Below are 12,317 nucleotides of genomic sequence, written 5' to 3'. Positions count from 1 at the left end.
CACAGCTACAACTGCTTTTTCCCACAGCACAGCTGTGCCAAACTGGCCCTTAGCTTGTAAAAAAAATTTACTTAATTTTTTTAATTTAAATATTAATGATCACCAAAATAATTATTTTGTTATTTGAGAAGTACAAAGTACAAATAATATCCAAAACAATGAAATACTAATTAAAATAAAACATTAAGCAGTATATAGTATTAATTTATGTAAAATTGTTATGTGGAAATGGAAATGAAAATTACAAGAGTTTTATAATGCAATCTCACCATTTGTTTAACAAAGTTATATATTTTTACAATCCCATTCATCATAATCTCCATCCATGGCCTGTATATGTGATTCAAGAAAAAGGGCCTGGTTGGTGCATATAACTACAATAAAAGATTTCCATAATCAATTTATTATATATCTTTGAATAATATATTGCAATGGATGATGTAACTTCATCATTTCTAAGCGCATTTTCTTTTAGATTTTCATTTCAGAGCAGATTGATTTTAAGAATTAGTTAATTGAAGCTTCGGTTACCAAATGGCGGCCAACTGTAGTAACTAGTGTATGTTAGGGTTTAAAATCATATATTATTATTTCATTTTTTTCTTTTGATAATGCAAGAATCATATATCACACTTTGCCAATTTTTTTATTATTTTTTTATAATTGTAAATAATAAATTTTATTTTATTGACAAGTGAAAAATTATGTCCATATTTAAATATATATATATATTATAACGAAATTTAAAAGCATCATAATAGCATATAAAATTTCAATATTTTAGTTAAAGTATTTACGTGATCTCACAAAATATTAACAGTTGTTGCATGTATTCTTCTTTAATATAATATATTAATGGTTGTTGCATGTATCAAAGTACGTGCGTGCATGATCTTACAAAATATTAACACTTATTGCATGCATATTCTGATTTGACATAATATTATAACAGTTGTTGCATGTATTTTAATTTGACGTAATATTATTAACGGTTTTGCATTAACATTATTCTAGAAGTGATTAATAGTTATGATTAATTATTGTAATAACAGTTGTTGCAAATAGGGTAACAATCACATTTTTATTATTCATAGTACTTTAATAAAAAATTTAACTGCCACATAGTATATGAGTTTAAAGCTTGTAAAAAAAATTTACTTAATTTTTTTTTAATTTGAATATTAATGATCACCAAAATAATTATTTTGTTATTTGAGAAGTACAAAGTACGAATAATATCCAAAACAATAAAAATACTAATTAAAGATAAAAAAAATTAAGCAGTATATAGTGTTAATTTATGTAAAAAAATTAACTCATTGATTAAATATTAAATATTAATTAATAATTAATATTTTTGTTACTTATGTTTTACGAAACCAAATCCTCTGTCCCTAGTTTTTCTTGTCTCTCTGTCCCAAGCTAATTAAAATTCACCACTGCAATTAAATTGTCATACCATCATTTAACACATTGAACAGAATTAAAGGACTATTTATTCTAGTTTTCTTGTCATAACTTTTTTTTTCTTTGAAACGTTCTTTCTATAGTTTTTTTATTTATTTTTTATTTTTAGAATAATAGTAAACACGGCCCAGATCACAATTCTTCCAAGGAAGTTGCTAAAAGATGTAGAAAGCATTTGCAAAGTCTTTCTTTGGAAAAGGTTGACAGTCACTACTGGTCCTGGTTTAGTAGCTTGGCATTAGGTCTCTTCACCAAAAAGAGCTAGATGTTTAGGATTCTGAAAGATCCTTGAGTGGAACACTGCAGCAATGAGGAAATACGTATGGGCAATTGCCATTGAAAAAGATAACTTATTTTTTAAATGGATCAATGAAGTTTACTTGATGGAGAAGAGTTGGTGGGAACCAGCTACCAACTGACTGTAGCTGGTACTGGAAGAGGATCGTGGCTATCAAAAATGCTCTCAAGACCAAGATCGATCAAGCTTCATTTGTAGCCTTGAGGTATGACATCAAAACTGGTTTTGATTTATTCTTTACTCAAACTACCGAGATGAGTTGGAGTAGAATAGTTTGGAATAGATTGAATGTCCCAAAGCACAGGATTATTCTTTGGTTGATACTGCTCCGGAAACTCAGATTTAAAGATCAAGTCCAAAAGTTTAATCCACTAGTGGATAAAACATGCTTGTTATGTGGAAATGGAAATGAAAATTACAAGAGTTTTATAATGCAATCTCACCATTTGTTTAACAAAGTTATATATTTTTACAATGATGATCAGACCCATTCATCATAATCTCCATCCATGGCCTGTATATGTGATTCAAGAAAAGGGGCCTGGTTGGTGCATATAACTACAATAAAAGATTTCATTAATCAATTTATTATATATCTTTGAATAATATATTGCAATGGATGATGTAACTTCATCATATCTAAGCGCATTTTCTTTTAGATTTTCATTTCAGAGCAGATTGATTTTAAGAATTAGTTAATTGAAGCTTCGGTTACCAAATGGCGGCCAACCGTAGTAACTAGTGTATGTTAGGGTTTAAAATCATATATTATTATTTCATTTTTTCTTTTGATAATGCAAGAATCATATATCACACTTTGCCAATTTTTTTATTATTTTTTTTATAATTGTAAATAATAAATTTTATTTTATTGACAAGTGAAAAATTATGTACATATTTAAATATATATATATATTATAACGAAATTTAAAAGCATCATAATAGCATATGAAATTTCAATAGTTTAGTTAAAGTATTTACGTGATCTCACAAAATATTAACAGTTGTTGCATGTATTCTTCTTTGATATAATATATTAATGGTTGTTGCATGTATCAAAGTACGTGCGTGCATGATCTTACAAAATATTAACACTTATTGCATGCATATTCTGATTTGACATAATATTATAACAGTTGTTGCATGTATTTTAATTTGACATAATATTATTAACGGTTTTGCATTAACATTATTCTAGAAGTGATTAATAGTTATGATTAATTATTGTAATAACAGTTGTTGCAAATAGGGTAACAATCACATTTTTATTATTCATAGTACTTTAATAAAAAATTTAACTGCCACATAGTATATGAGTTTAAAGCTTGTAAAAAAAATTTACTTAATTTTTTTTAATTTGAATATTAATGATCACCAAAATAATTATTTTGTTATTTGAGAAGTACAAAGTACGAATAATATCCAAAACAATAAAAATACTAATTAAAGATAAAAAAAAATTAAGCAGTATATAGTATTAATTTATGTAAAAAAATTAACTCATTGATTAAATATTTATTATTAATTAAGAATTAATATTTTTGTTACTTATGTTTTACGAAACCAAATCCTCTCTCCCTAGTTTTTCTTGTCTCTCTGTCCCAAGCTAATTAAAATGCACCACTGCAATTAAATTGTCATACCATCATTTAACACATTGAACAGAATTAAAGGACTATTTATTCTAGTTTTCTTGTCATAACTTTTTTTTTTCTTTGAAACGTTCTTTCTATATTTTTTTTTATTTATTTTTTATTTTTAGAATAATAGTAAACACGACCCAGATCACAATTCTTCCAAGGAAGTTGCTAAAAGATGTAGAAAGCATTTGCAAAGTCTTTCTTTGGAAAAGGTTGACAGTCACTACTGGTCCTGGTTTAGTAGTTTGGCATCAGGTCTATTCACCAAAAAGAGCTAGATGTTTAGGATTCTGAAAGATCCTTGAGTGGAACACTGCAGTAATGAGGAAATACGTATGGGCAATTGCCACTGAAAAAGATAACTTATTTTTTAAATGGATCAATGAAGTTTACTTGATGGAGAAGAGTTGGTGGGAGTACCAGCTACCAACTGACTGTAGCTGGTACTGGAAGAGGATCGTGGCTATCAAAAATGCTCTCAAGACCAAGATCGATCAAGCTTCATTTGTAGCCTTGAGGTATGACATCAAAACTGGTCTTGATTTATTCTTTACTCAAACTACCGAGATGAGTTGGAGTAGAATAGTTTGGAATAGATTGAATGTCCCAAAGCACAGGATTATTCTTTGGTTGATATTGATGCAGAAACTCAGAACTAAAGATCAAGTCTAAAAGTTTAATCCACTAGTGGATAAAATATGCTTGTTATGTGGAAATAGAGATGAAAATTTAAGCCATTTATTTTTTAGCTATCATTTACAGCAGGATGTGCCTACAGGGGATCAAAGGATGGCTAGATTGGAGAGCAAAATCATGGGATCTGCTGCAATTAGTAAGGTGGATTGACAAATCAAAAAAATCGTCTTCTACTAGGAAGAGTATCATCCATGCTGCTCTTGTAGCCTTAGTCATGTACCTCATATGGAGAGTCTGAAATGATGTATATTGGAATTAAAATTTATGGTATATCCAGAATACTGTACAGAAAATTGAAAAAGAAATACAACTTAGAATTAACCTTGTAATGCCAGAAAAGGCTAAAGCTATAGATAGAGATTGGTTTATGGAAAGATGTAAAAAATAAGAAGTAGTATGAGAGGTATGTGGAGCTTGATTTTGTTAGGAATTTTGTCTGGTTTGTAATTGGAGAATGTAATTTGGTTATTGAGCAATACAATGATCCTTATTCATAAAAAAATAATAATAAACACACTTAAGTAAAATTAGATTTTATCCCAAATATATTACTAATATTAATGTAAATAATAGTATTAAAAAATTAATATTTAAAAAATATTAAACATAACAATAAAGTCTATTTTTTTCTTGAAATAAGGCGTCATCAAAAAAAATATAATATATTATAATATACACAATCCAATTAAGTAATAATATAATAACTTCCAAAAAAAAAGTAATAATAAAATATAATGCAAATAATTTTTTCAGTTAAATAATAATATAATTCTATAAAAAAAATATAATAATACGATAATATTAGAGTTTATTTTTTTTTTCTTTAAGAAAAAAAGTTTTGAAATAAGGAGACAAATAATAAAAAAAAAAGGTTATTAACATGATTAATATAAATATTCTTTTAATTAATATTACGTGTAATGCATGTATACTTAATTATATTCTTAATTTTTATCTTGATTATGTATATTTTTTTTATTGTATAGTTAGTTTTTTTAGATGTTATTCAATAAACAGCATTATTTTTTATTAAAAAAATAGTTAATTTGAGTGATATTTTTATATATAAATATAATAATATTCAAAAAAATTTATTAATTATAATTTTAGTTTAGCTATAATCCTTTAAAATTTATTTTTCTTTTTCATTTTTTTTAGAAATATCATACACTTTATTTATTTTTTATTTTGTTATAATAGTATAAAAATAAATTTTTGGTAATTACAAAATGTAACAGCGTTACAACAGTAATTTTTTATGAAACATAATCATTTTTTCTATTTTACTATTTAGAAAGAAAACAATATAATAGAAATATATATTTTTTTAGATATGTGGATTGGATAAAAAATTAATAATAAAAAGATATTTTTTTAGATATGTTGGGTTTAAATTTGAAATGCAATGTTAAAAAAGACACAATAAATATAATAGATAAAAGAGATATTTAGAATTTAAATTTGAATTGTATGTTCTGAAAAGTAACAACAATTTTTGTAATATAGCCACGTTCAATATAACATAGAAATAAAACAATATAACTCTATAAAAAAAAATAAATAATAAAATATAATCACATTTCAAAAAAAAAATATCATAAAACAGGAAAATTGGAATAAATAATCCTTAACTTTGATAAATGTGTTAAATGAGGGGATGACAATTTAATTGAGGTGGCGCATTTTAATTGGCTTGGGACGGGGAAATAGGAAAAACTAGGACATAGGATTTGACTCCATGTTTATACGGTCTCGACAACAACTTAAGTATTAATTATTGTTGACTCAAAAATATGAACTAGAATTCTAAGCCACACCCGCTCACTAGATTGACGAGAATGAATAAGTAGTGAAGTAATTATAAGAAATAGACAATAAATTTATAGTAGTTCACTCGCTATATCGCTATAGTAATAGAGCTACGTCTACTTCGAGTTCTTATTTCTCACAGATGGTAATTGCAGCAATACACTAAGTGTCAGAAGCTCCAAATTTTAGAGAGAGAAAATGTAGAGAGAGAAGCTCTCACCTTGTGGGTAGTTTTCTGAATGTGTAAAATGAATTAAGGGAGCTCTCCTTTTTATAAGTGAAGGAGGCCAATAAAAATAGGAAAATATTAAATAAGATGTTTTTGACCGTTGATGATGATCTAACAGTAAAAATTAGCTCTTGGTGGTGATGGCTATTTTTCAAAGCCCGACGGGTCCCGCTGCAAGTAACTCGAAGCTTATTTTCATAACTCATTTTGGGGTGAAATTTGACAAAGATAGCTTTAGAATTACGTCTAGAGTGTGAAATAGGACTTGATAGAGAATTGAATTAGCTTCAAAATGCAAGTTGAATGGTATCAATTAGATCAAACATGACTCAGTTATGACTGTTTTACTAAAAGCAGTCCATGACCCAACACCCAGCTTGACATCCAGCGCCCAGGTTGACATATGACGTCAACTTGGACGCTGGGTAAGTGTAAAAACGTCCAAGGATGTACTTTGAGATGCGTAAGTTATATTTTTACAACACTTAGTCTATTTATATGTTCTGGCAAAGCTAGTCATCGATTCTCGGAGATGTTGCTGTATTCCAAGAATGAGAGACTCAAAGCTCTTCATTTCCGAGTGAGCTAGAAATGAGAAATGAAAAGTTGTCAATTTGACTTCTCCGTCTTCATAAATCTTTGTCATTGTGGAAGACCAGATGGATGGTTAAAATAGCGTCAAATTCGGATAAGCAAAACCCAGCGCACTAGGTCTTTTGTCAACCTGGGCGCTAGGTACTTACTCGCGAGCTCCCGGGATTTCATTTTAGATACTTCCAAGGCTTCTGAACTTGAGGATGAGGTCTCGTACTCTATTATTGACCATTCCGAATTCAATGGTTGCATTGGATTTGGCATTTGAGCGATTGAAAGTAGCATTCCAGGTTGATTGTTAGCCTGGGCGTTGGGCCCAACACTAGGTCAACCTGGGTGCTTGACCCCATTTCTAGGGTCCCAGGATTGTGATTTTCTCTCCAAGTTTGCTTGAATCTTCATTATTTTTGATGACGAAAAAAAATTCCTAGAATACTTTTTGCTAAACTTGATCGAAAACAACCCAGGTTGACAATACGTCAACTTGGGCGCTGGGTCCCCATTTCTCCCCTTTCGAAATTCTATTTTGTCCCTAGAAATAGTTTAATCTCTGTATTTTCTAAAAACAGAGAAGATGCTCGAAAAACTTCCTGAAAAACTCTATTTAAAATGGCCTAGGTTGACAAAATGTCAACCCGCGCCCCAGGCCCTATTTCCCCATTTTTAATGAAGATGAAGAAGATGAAAAAGTTGGATCGCTGATCTGATAATGGGAAGGTTTCCAAATTGACAGCTTGTCAACCTGGGTGCTGGGTGCTCGGGGGCCTGGGGGCCCGGGGACCCAGGTGCTCCAAAATCAACTTGCTCTAATTTTAATTTTGATGCCTTAAATATGTCTGTGGTATGTCTATTTGATGTACCAATGTAGGTTTTGACCCTTTTTAACTCAGATGGACCCAAAAACTGAAACTCTAGTTGAGAATGTCAATTTGGGCGTCGGGTGAAACCCTAAGAGCCCATGTTGGCTTCCAGGTTGCAGGTTTGTGCAATTTCAACTCATGGGGCTTGGATTAGGTTTCTCCATGTCTTCATGGTACAAAATACTAAAACATATTGGGTTGGATTCAAGTTATTGAAGCCCGAACTTCTATCCCAGAGATCCCAAAGTCAACTTAGGCGCAGGGCTAGGGTCCCCTCTCAGGTCGACTGCTCTTACTCGGGTCTACTCAACTCCGTGAAATCATCCTTCATGTCACGTGTCAAACATTGATGTTTACATCACCAAGAAAAGTTTTCAAGTTAACAATTATTTTTTATTAATTAATGTTGATTAATTTTGTTCTTTTATATTATTTTGAATGAAATAATTATTGGAATTTATTTTACAAGGATCTTAAATCTACTCACAAGTATGTTTATTAACATCCTAAATATGAACTTTCTAAAACGATGAAATAAACACGTATAAAGTTTAAGAAACCTTACATTGGGTGCAGCGGAATTAAATGACTCCTTCCGTTCAGATCTCTAACCCTTGTATCCTTTCTGTAGCAGAGTATTATCAAGATCTGAACCTAGATCTCTTTCTCTGAATCCTTGATGCTGAAACTCCTTTGCTGATGATCTTTCTTCACGATCTTCCTCACTATGATTGAGGTATTGCTTGCTGTGTGTGGGCACTACTCTAATCACTAAGGTAATTTTGAAATATGAAGGAAGAAGAGAGAGAGAGAGTGGCGGCCAAGGAAGAGAGAGAAGGCTCAGGTTTTTCTGATTCAGAAGTGTAATTTTCCTGAAGCCTTCACTATCTATTTATAGCATTCCACTAGGGTTAAGTTTGAATTATTTGGCATTAAAATAATGAAAATATCAGTTTAAAATGCCTACAAAAGTGGCCGGCCATGGCTTGATGGATTTGGGCCTTGCTTTTTGTAATTTTGCAATTTTAACACTTTTGTATCTGAATTTCTCAAAAATGCCAATTTTCTAATTCAACCATTTAAATGCCAATTCTAACTATTTAATAACTATAAATAATTATTAAATAATATTGTCATTTATCATATTTATTAATTGAACCATACAAAGTATCATAATTAGCAAATATGCCCCTATTAACTCTTTCTTTACAATTTCGCCCTTACTTAGTGAAAATTTCACAAATAGACATAGTCTAATTTGTGAATTATAATTGATTAATCAAAACTAATTACATGAGTCTTACAAACAATATTATCTCAACTAGTGCGAGGACCATGGGTCTATATAACCGAGCTTCCAATAAGTAGATCAAGAATTTAGCACTAAAATTCACTAACTTATTAATTCTTCGTTGAATCCACGCATAGAACTTAGAATTGCACTCTCAGTATATAGAATGCTCTATATGTTCCACCATATAGACGCATCATTAGTTATCCATTGTTATAATCCTAATTTGATCAATGATCCTCTATATGAATGATCTACACTGTAAAGGGATTAGATTACCGTAACACCCTACTATGTATTTTATCCTTAAAACACTTGACCCCGTATAAATGATATTTCAGCTTATGTGAAATGAGTACTCCACCATTTATGTTCGTTTGTTCAAGCTCGAAGGAGATCATCCTTTGCTTACTATTCGCCAGATAGAAGCTATAGATTCCATGTTTATGCTAGCGCTCCCACTCAATTGCACTACCGTGTTGCCAAAATGTACGTATCACCCTGACCTAAAAGTAGGCTTAACTAACAAATCAAAGAACACGAATAGCCTTTCAAGATTGAGCCTAATCATAACAGGATTAAGAACATTTGATCTAGGATCAACTAGGCGATATTGACTTGAATAGATTTTACGGTAAGTTTAATTAAATCTAAGTCAAAGTTCATTATCGGTCCCTTCCGATGCATACTCCATGCATCCAACCTGAGCTTTTCTTTAACCAATGTTCTGGAAAGAACATAGCATTTCTCCAAATGCAAGTAAACTCTTGTTGTAGATTATCATATCAGTAAAACCCTGTGTCTGATAAATCTAGGAAACTTTATTCACATAGTCATGTTTACTTTCCAATGTGATGACAACACAATAAACAGGATCAAGTATGTGAAAATGGTTTAAGATGAATTTATAAATCAAATAGACAAGTAATTGATAAAGTGAACCAAAACATACACATATGAATGAAAAATACTTCTGTTTCTTTATTGTTGAATAAAATAGATTACATTGAAATGGAGTTTTATTTAGGGCATAAAACCTAACAATAATATGTTGTATAATATATTGATAATTATAAATTTCATATATGTATTCTTGACTCTAAAATATGGACTAAGATTTCTAAGCCACACCCGCTTGCTAGATTAGTGAGAATAAAATAATAGTTAAGTAATTATAAGAGAGATACATCAAATTTATAGTAGATCACTCCCTGTATCACGACAGTAATGGAGCTACGTCTACTTCATATTTTTATTTCTCACGAGATGATATTATAGGAAAAGGCTAAGTGTCAAAGCTCCAATTTTTAGAGAGAGAAACTATCGAGAGAAGCTCTAATCTTATGGTAATTTTTCTAAATGTGTAAAATGAGCTAAGGGAGCTATCCTTTTATAGGTGAAGGAGGCCTACAAAAATAGGAAAAAAAATACAAGTTTGCTGTTTTAGACCGTAGATGATCATCTCACAGTGAAATTTAACTTCTAGAGTTAATCGTCAATTTTCGAAATCTGGGTCGTGATGGCGAGACTCGCTCCGAGTAAGCTAGAGCTTCTTTAATTTTGTAACTCTCTTTGAGTGAAATGTGGGGCAGTAGCTTTAAAATTACAATTGAAGTGTGCAACATGACTTAATACAGCATTGAAATAGCTTTGAAACGCAAGTTGAATCACATCAATCGGATCAATGTTGAGTGAGTTATGGTCGTTTTAGTGAAGGTTGCTCATGACCCAATACCCAAGTTCACATTTAGTGCCCAGGTTGACATATGATGCCAACCTGGACGCTGAGCAAGTGAAAAAACATCCAAGAGATATACTTTATGATTCCTAAGTGATATTTTTGCATCACTTATTCTGGTTATGTGTTCTGACGAAGCTGGTCACTAGTTTCCAGAGTTGTTGTTTAGTAGAAATGAGTGACTCAAAACTCTTCATTCTAAGCAAGTTTTCCATGTTGGAAATGAGAAATGCAAAGTTGAGAATTTTACTTCTCTGGCTTCATGGATCATAGTTATTGTGAAAAACTAGATAGACGGTCAAAATGGAATCAGAATCAGATAAGTAGAACCCAACACACCAGACCATTTGACAACTTGGGTGTTGGGTACTCATTTCTGAGCTCTCGGTTGTCGTTTTGATACTTCCAAGGTTCATGAACTTGAAATTGGGGTCTCTTACCCCATTTTTAATCATTCTAGATTCGATGGTCAAATCAAATTTGACATTTGAATGATCGAAACTAGAGCACCAGGTTGATGATTAACTTAGGTGCTGGGCCCAGCACTAGGTTAACTTGCGCGCTGGGCCCTATTTACAAGGTTTCAGGATTGTGGTTTTCTCCTCAAGTTTGCTTGAATCTTCATTGTTTTAGTAGATGTTGAGGAAAAATATATGCATGTTACAAATAATGTGAACCAAGATTTTTTTTATTTTAGTAGAGGACACTTACACACTTGTACACACTTGTCAGACATAAGTGTGTGCAGTGACAATAGGATCATTGTCCTTGGCAAGATTTTTCATTTTTGCCTTTTTCAATTTGATCCCGCAACTGGATGCTATCACACCATATTGAAGATAGCCGTTTTCTATGGTAGTGCATCTTCTTCATAATTCTTAATTACAAAGTTTGAGCTTACTCAAAAGATGGCTTTCACACCTCAGTATGTGTAGCTCTATTCCAGAAAGGGGCCTGACAAGTAACTGAAACAAGACACGCTCAACTTTGTATAAGAATATTATATAATCCCAATCACACATAAAAAGTAACATGAATCTTTGAACTCAACCTCTAAAGTATGATAAGAATGAGATCCTAACTAATTATAATCCAAAAGCATATACATGATTTGTCAAATTAGAATGAAAGAAGATTAGATGCAAGCAAAGAATAACTCAATAATATTATACAAAAACAAGAACAAGAGAGATTAGACAATGCAAACTCCCAAAGATTTTCTGAGGGAGTCAAAGAGACTTGAGTCTATGGCCTAGGTGAAAATATCGGCTAATTGTTTCTCAGTATCAACATATTCTAATTGCAAAGATTTACTTTCCACAAGTTCTCTGATAAAGTGATGCCTTATATCAATGTATTTTGTTCTAGAATGTTGAACAAGATTTTTGAAAATATTTATGGCACTAGTATTATCACAAAAAATAGTTAAAGCACCCAATTCAAATCCATAGTCAATCAACATTTGTTTTAACCATAACCATTGAGTGCAACAACTACCAGCAGCAATGTACTCAGCCTCGGCTGTGGACAAGGAAATAGAATTTTGTTTCTTACTGTGCCAAGAAACCAGATTATTTCCAAGAAAGAAATAACCTCCACTTGTACTCTTTCGATCATCAGCATTGCCTGCCCAATCTGCATCACTAAAACAAGCCATGTTAGAATTAGTATCTTTTGAATACCAAATTCCAAAGT

Source organism: Cannabis sativa, chromosome X, assembly GCF_029168945.1.
Source record: "Cannabis sativa cultivar Pink pepper isolate KNU-18-1 chromosome X, ASM2916894v1, whole genome shotgun sequence".
NCBI classification, from domain to species: domain Eukaryota; kingdom Viridiplantae; phylum Streptophyta; class Magnoliopsida; order Rosales; family Cannabaceae; genus Cannabis; species Cannabis sativa.
The sequence above is the reverse complement of the archived record's forward strand: the minus strand, read 5'-3'. Positions refer to the sequence as shown.